We start from the raw sequence: 7,043 nt of genomic DNA, 5'->3' as shown, positions 1-7,043 counted from the left end.
GATTGTGTTGGAACTTTGAAAAATGTATGCATCAAATAGATGATGATGATGATGATGATGATGATGATGATGATGATGATGAGGAGGAGGAGGAGGAGGAGGAGGAGGAGGATGAGGATGAGGAGGAGGATGAGGAGGAGGAGGAGGAGGAGGAGGAGGAGGAGGAGGAGGAGGAGGAGAGCAGAGTTTGATGTAAAGTCGGCTTCTAATGTGGTGTAAATCCAAATCCCTCAAAAGGGACATCCTGGATTGGGACAAAAATTAAAATTACCTCAGTCTAAGAGGATATCTCCTTAACTGTCAATGATAGGAAAGATGAAATGTCTTATCAGAACAGATACTAAACTTTGCTCCTATTAGATTATGCCGGGCGACACTGGGTTTCCTTGCTGATAGTCAATTTAGAAAAATCGACTATTATTATTAAAAGTTAAAATGTTAGATAAAAACAAAGACAAATATGTTAAAGGTTTTGGAATTTTGAAGGGGTTAGTAGAACAATAGAACAAAAGAAACAGGAATGCGACCTTGGCGAATGTTAAAATTCTCAAACAAATAGGTTGAAAAAATAACAGATCGAAAACGTGATTCAGAGTCACATTTTGAAAGATGTGAGTTGAATTTCATCATGGCAAGCGAATAGTTACATATATACAAATTAGTCAGTGGTTAGTTGAACAGAAAGAAGAGAGAGCTTGACAGACATAGAGAGGTGCTGGAAAGAGGGCCATATGGCTCTGTACACAGAAGGAAAAGCAGAATCTAAAGACGCATGCAATCTTCCAATGGAAAAGCATTTGGAATAAAAGTGGTCTGAAAATACAACCGGGGCTTGTTGGTCATTCATTGGGATGGATATTCCTTTCAGCTTTGGCAGGTTCGTCACTGAAAACCACAGATGAATGAAGGTAATGTTTTCCTATACGGCAAGATGTAAAACTCCAAGAAATCTGTCTCTTTGTTGTAAGGAACTGCTTGTTTATAAAATGTTACATGTCCTGTTGAAACTGTATCTATGTGTGTAATGTATATATGTAAGTAGTTATATACACATCTACAAGGAACATTATGAAACACTAGACGACTCAAATAAATGCATTATATGCTCAAAATATATTATATACTCGCGTTCATTATATGCCAGTATATATATATATATATATATATATATATATATATATATATATATATATATATATATATATATATAGTCATCCACATACAGTACTGCTTCACTGTTTCACAATATGCTCAACCAAGACAGGGAGGCTTATATATATATATATATATATATATATATATATATATATATATATATATATATATATATATATATATATATATATATATACAGAGAGAGAGAGAGAGAGAGAGAGAGACCCACTAGCCAACAAATTAAGTCTTCGTTTGTCGTTGAAAACCTAATTACGTACAGATTAGTTGCTTTAAAATGTTCTTTTTACTATTTTCCACTCCAAGCTAAGCATATTGCCACTTGAAACATAAGGGGATTCTATTTGTATAACAATAGATTAAGGAGAGTGAAACAGCGAAATGTTCGTTCACTTTACATTTAAACTTCAGCAATTACTATAAGTATAGTGATAGAAGTAAAACAGGGAAAGAATTTCAATGTATGGGAGTCCAAGGAAAGAAAATATTAGAGTTAAAGGCTTTCCGGCATCTAGGGCCTCAACAGTAGAGAGGTGGAATTTTACTGCTTGTCAGATTAGTCGGAAGTATGTACGTAGAGGCGGTAGAAGTGCTTTCAATCTAAGAAGTAATTTATTGTAATTACTGAGAATGAGACAAAATGCATTTTGAAAAACTGTGTCCATTGCCACTTATGATAGAAAGAGGCCAACCATATTGGTCAACCAACGTTTTTCTTATTTTTTACAACAGTTAATTAAATGAATTGCACTTATGTCTTGTCGGTATTTGTTAATGTATAACTGAATATTTTGTACTCGTTTCAACCCGAAACAATGGCGAATTTTTGCGTTTGTTTCATCGGCTAACTTGATTTTTGCTTTTATCTCTTCTGCCTTGTTTGTTTCATTTCATTTCTTATTGTTTATATTGATTTGTATGGGGAAAATATTCTCTGCAGTTGAGATGATTAATTTTTAGTGTCGAGAATATTTTCTCGGTCCAAAACAGATTCAGAATCTATTTTCTAACATGTGTGGAAAGATTAGACGAGAACTAACTCGCTATTCTTGTCTTCATTAAAGTTGGAATGATTGATGTAATATATATATATATATATATATATATATATATATATATATATATATATATATATATATATATGTATGTGTGTGTGTGTGTGTGTGTGTGTGTGTGTGTGTGTGTGTGTGCAGAGGGGCGTGGTAAGGTTTCTGAACAATTTGCCCCTTTTACTCCTCTTTTAAAAGTGCCCTTTTCAGATGAATCTATTATAGGACTGTGCCCTACCATTACTATATTTTTGCCGCTTTTTTCACTTGAGCACCTGCCCTAAAAAAGCTTTCTGCACGTCACTGTATATATGCATAAATAAAATGTCTGCGTATATATAAATTAAAATTAGAAATAAAAGCATACTAATAAAATATACAAAATAAATAAAGTATAAAAACATAATAAAATAATAAAATCAAAAGTGTGTATCGCTTTATTGCAGATCAATATTCTTTTCATTTTGAAATTGCTATGAAACACAGAGAAATGAAATTTGGTATAACACTGGAAGAGCATAACAAAGTGCCTTATTTTCCTGATTTTTGTGGAATTTTAACAAATATTTTGAAAATTGTGCTAATTTTTCTATTTTTTAGTAATTTTAAGTGTGTATCACTTTATTGCAGGTCTCCCAAAATGTCTAGAAACGGTCGATTGACAGCTAGTGAAAGAGAACGTGTTGTTGCAAGCCTTGCAGAAGGTTTGTCTCTCATAAATCTAGCTCAGAAGCTTGGAAGAGATCGAACTGAATTTCCATATAACGCTTCAAACGTTTGTATTATTTAGATTAATCGGACAATTCTTCTCATCTTGAGTGTCATCTGCACAACGTTTCAGTCGATGTAACCTCCGACCTTCATCCGTGTAACAGTTTATGAGAACCAAGTTCCACATGCAAGCAAACACACGAACACAAAATGGTGACTTTAAAGTAATCATAATTATCGCCCTTTAATTCTGGCAATGCCATTCCTTGCGACAAGGGTGCGATAAATAGCACTTCCGTATCCAGTTCTTATTCCTCTTTTTCTTTCTTCCTCGGATTCAGAATCATGCAAACGCTTCGAAGCCACGCTTCTGTTTTGCACTCCCACAAAAGACTCTCGAAAACATCACATAAGTAATGTTTTCTTATACATTTTTGGCATTGAACTGTTTCACATTATACTTGTATCATTTTCTTGTACGTAAATGTACATTGGTTGTAAATAAAATTTCGGCGAATTTCGTGTATTCATTTCTTGGTTAAGGGGGACCATGTGACTACCTCTCAAATCCTGTACTTAACAGAAGCGGGGACCATTCGCTCGCTACAAGGTTTGTAACTTTTGATACTAGTTGGAAGTAAGTTTACACGAATTATAAAGATAATTTAATTATCAGGAAACCCTATGGATATCATTTCTAACTTATTATGATTAGATTGTGAATTAAGTCCATCAACTAATTATAAGTTCTTAGAAATATAATATTTATGAAGCTAAGAGGTTGATGATTTCAGTATCATTAATCGCGTGTTATCTATTTTTTAATCAATTAATTTTTTGATATGCTTTAATTATGACTGATAGGAGATAAAATAAAGGGGAAACAAGAAAAAGGAAAAAGAGGAGGAAAGGAAGAAGGGAAAAACTGGAAGAAAGGAAGGGAAAAAAACAGACGTAATAAAGGGTGACTATTTGGGATTATCTCCTTTGAAAGTAATAGGTATTTCTAAAAAAATAATGGAGGTAAAAATGAAAACTTAAGGGGGGGTGAGTCAAAAAACTTTAAATATGTGATGAACTTGTGATTTGTCCTTCAAGCTTCACTGCGTTGCTAATGTATGTGCTTAGCCGTAAATTTATAATAAAGCTCCTATATGCTGTAGATGTTAAACGTATGAGATTATATTTTAACTATTGTAATTAAGCATGGTTAATGTAAATGTGTACATAACGGTTTCCATATATTATTAAGTTCAACGCGGTCCTGGATATACCATATCCAGTGGTGAGGCCCCAGCTTGTGGGCTTTGGGGAGTGTGGAGCCACCCTTTAATTACCATTGCTCCCAGGTCCACTCTGACCCGGAGTGGTAATACCTGTTAGGGTTCCAACTATGGGTTAAATAGAAACCAACTTGAAAGCAACAAATATATTCTATTAAAAAATTTTTCTTCAAAATCTTTGGATTCGGCATTAAATAACCCGAAAAGGATTGATATGCCGTAAAACAACCAACCAACAACCAACCAACAAATAAGTTCAAGGCTGAGGTGACTTAAAAAATTGTTATAGCCCAGCATATATGTACCGCCTTTTTGAGTTGTCTTACTTTCCATCGATCTTCTCTCTCTATGATTTTTACTTCATCCAACAATGGGAAGTGGATGCTTTTTTACTCCATATGTGGTCTGCCATTCCTGATTTTTCAATTTCTTCACGTATTACGGTTTTTCAGTGTTCTTCTAGCCTTACTTTTAGAGGTCGACACACCTCACCTTTATAGAGTTTTCCACATTTACACGAAATCTCATACACACATTTTTTTGTCATGAGTCTTTCGATCAGGGATCTGACTTGCACGCAATGTTTTTAGAGTGTTGAGTCGCTCCTGAATATTGTCCTGATATCATATGGAGTACATATTTTTTAATTTTTTCAGATAGGCCTTTCGTGTGTAGTGTACCAACTATGATGAGCTTTCTGGAGCTGATGTCATGCTCCTTGAGTAGTCATTTTGGTGGAGGCCATATCCTCTTGATACGTATTATTGTTATTAAATATTGGCTTTTCTCGGTGCTGTAGGCATCAGACTATTCCTTTCTTTACAGTATGTAGGTGGTGGGAATTGAAGTTCAGGTATTATCCTGTGAAGGTTGGTTTTCGATATATGTATGACATAAAACTCTGACCAGTATGGGTTATTAACATATCTAGGAATGATAGTTTGTTGGCATGTTCCTTTTTCATGGTAAATAGAATAGATGGGTGGTAGGAGTTCACATGGTTCAGAAAATTTGAACGTCATCTGGTGGGTCCAGAGTATGAATGTATGATCCATACATCGTAGCCACACTGTTGGTCTCAATGGAGTTGATCCTATTGTCAATTCCTCGAAGTGCTCCATGTATATGTTGGCCAGTACTGGGAACAATGGAGATCCCACTGCTAGGTCTTCTTTCTATATAATTCATCACTGTTTCTCGGGTATTTTCAATTAGCTTCAGAGTTAACGATTGTCTAAACCACTGGATTATTTTTATGCTGTTTTATAAGCGTAGGAGTATGATTTGAATCATTCGTTAGAAGTGCCATTCTATTGGATAATAGCGAATACGTTTTCTTCTAAAATCTCTCCATCCACATTAATTTCGATCACGTGCATTGCATCAGTACAATTAGAAGAAAACACGACAATGATACTTTAACTAGTGAATTTTACACTGGGAATGGTGTTCTTCAGATCATAGGCACATCTGTCTTCCCTCCATACATGACAAGCTAAATTCCTTCGAAATAATTCAATTTTGTTTTCATCTGATTACCAGATTCCAAAAACGCGCCTGGCTTATCTAAATACTTGCAGGTGAACTTCAATTTGCTGAATCCTTTTCTCCTTTGTAGTTTTCCAGTAACCTAAGGTTATGCCTGCTTGATTCATTAATGAGAGTTTGTTCTGAGACAATAGTTGATGCAGTCAGTAAACCATATTAAATCTCATTTTGAGTCATTTTTCTTACAATTCTCACCATAACTTATTGATTAAAACTATTTTGCCACTTTTGAAACACGACTATATATATATATATATATATATATATATATATATATATATATATATTTATATATGGGGGGTCGTATATATGTATTATTTATATGTGAATAATTGAACTTGCATAAACAGCATCATGTGACCTTTTCGATAAATAGACATTTTTCTACGTTAAAGAATATCAAACTAATTTATTATTGATTTTCTTACGAGATAATGTTCAGTGAAATAATTTTACATTGTCGTAATTGCCTCGTGAAATGAATAAGTGCTGTTGAAGGCTTGAAGCTAATTTGGGGTTTGATGTACTTGATGGGGAGCATTTGGAAAGGTAATTAAATTATAAACGCGTTTTATATCATGTCTGCTGGTTTTTAATTAGAAAAATAACATCTAATTTATTATATGTAGTATGTAAACGTAACACACACACACACACACACACACACACACACACATATATATATATATAGATCGAAGAACATTGTCTTCATTGAAAATCCAAACATTAAACCAAGGAAGGACAGAAACACAAGAAAATCTGTTTCTGCTCGTGATGTTAGAAAAAATCGCTGTCAACTTGCAGTGCAGTAACAGTACTGCTATATTTGACAAAGCTGGAATACCTCCCTTGTCTAGAAAGACACACTGCAATGTCTTAAACGAAGTTGCAAGAAGCATTAAGCACACAGTAAGACTTGTTTTATTCTAAAATCATAAGGAAAAACGTTTGGCTTGGACTCAGAAATACATGAAAACCAACTTTGTTATTTTCACTGATGAAGTCAGAAAAACCCATGATGAACCAGATGGGTGGGTCAAAGTTTGGAGTCTTGTTGAATTCCCTACCCCTCATCGATTCCATCATCAACCGGGAGGTGGAGGTGCCATTTTTTGGGCTGGAATAATCTGCAATGAACTAATTGGGCCACTTTGAGTGCCAGAAGGTGTCAAACTGACAAGATAATCTTATATTTTATTTTTAAATGAGCATTTGTCACCATGACTTGATGACCTTCCATTGGCACATCATCGCAAATTGATTTTTATGTACGACACTG

Source organism: Euprymna scolopes, chromosome 16 (assembly GCF_053919585.1).
Source record: "Euprymna scolopes isolate OS-2025 chromosome 16, ASM5391958v1, whole genome shotgun sequence".
Classification (NCBI taxonomy): Eukaryota; Metazoa; Mollusca; class Cephalopoda; order Sepiida; family Sepiolidae; genus Euprymna; species Euprymna scolopes.
This window is presented reverse-complemented; position numbering follows the sequence as displayed.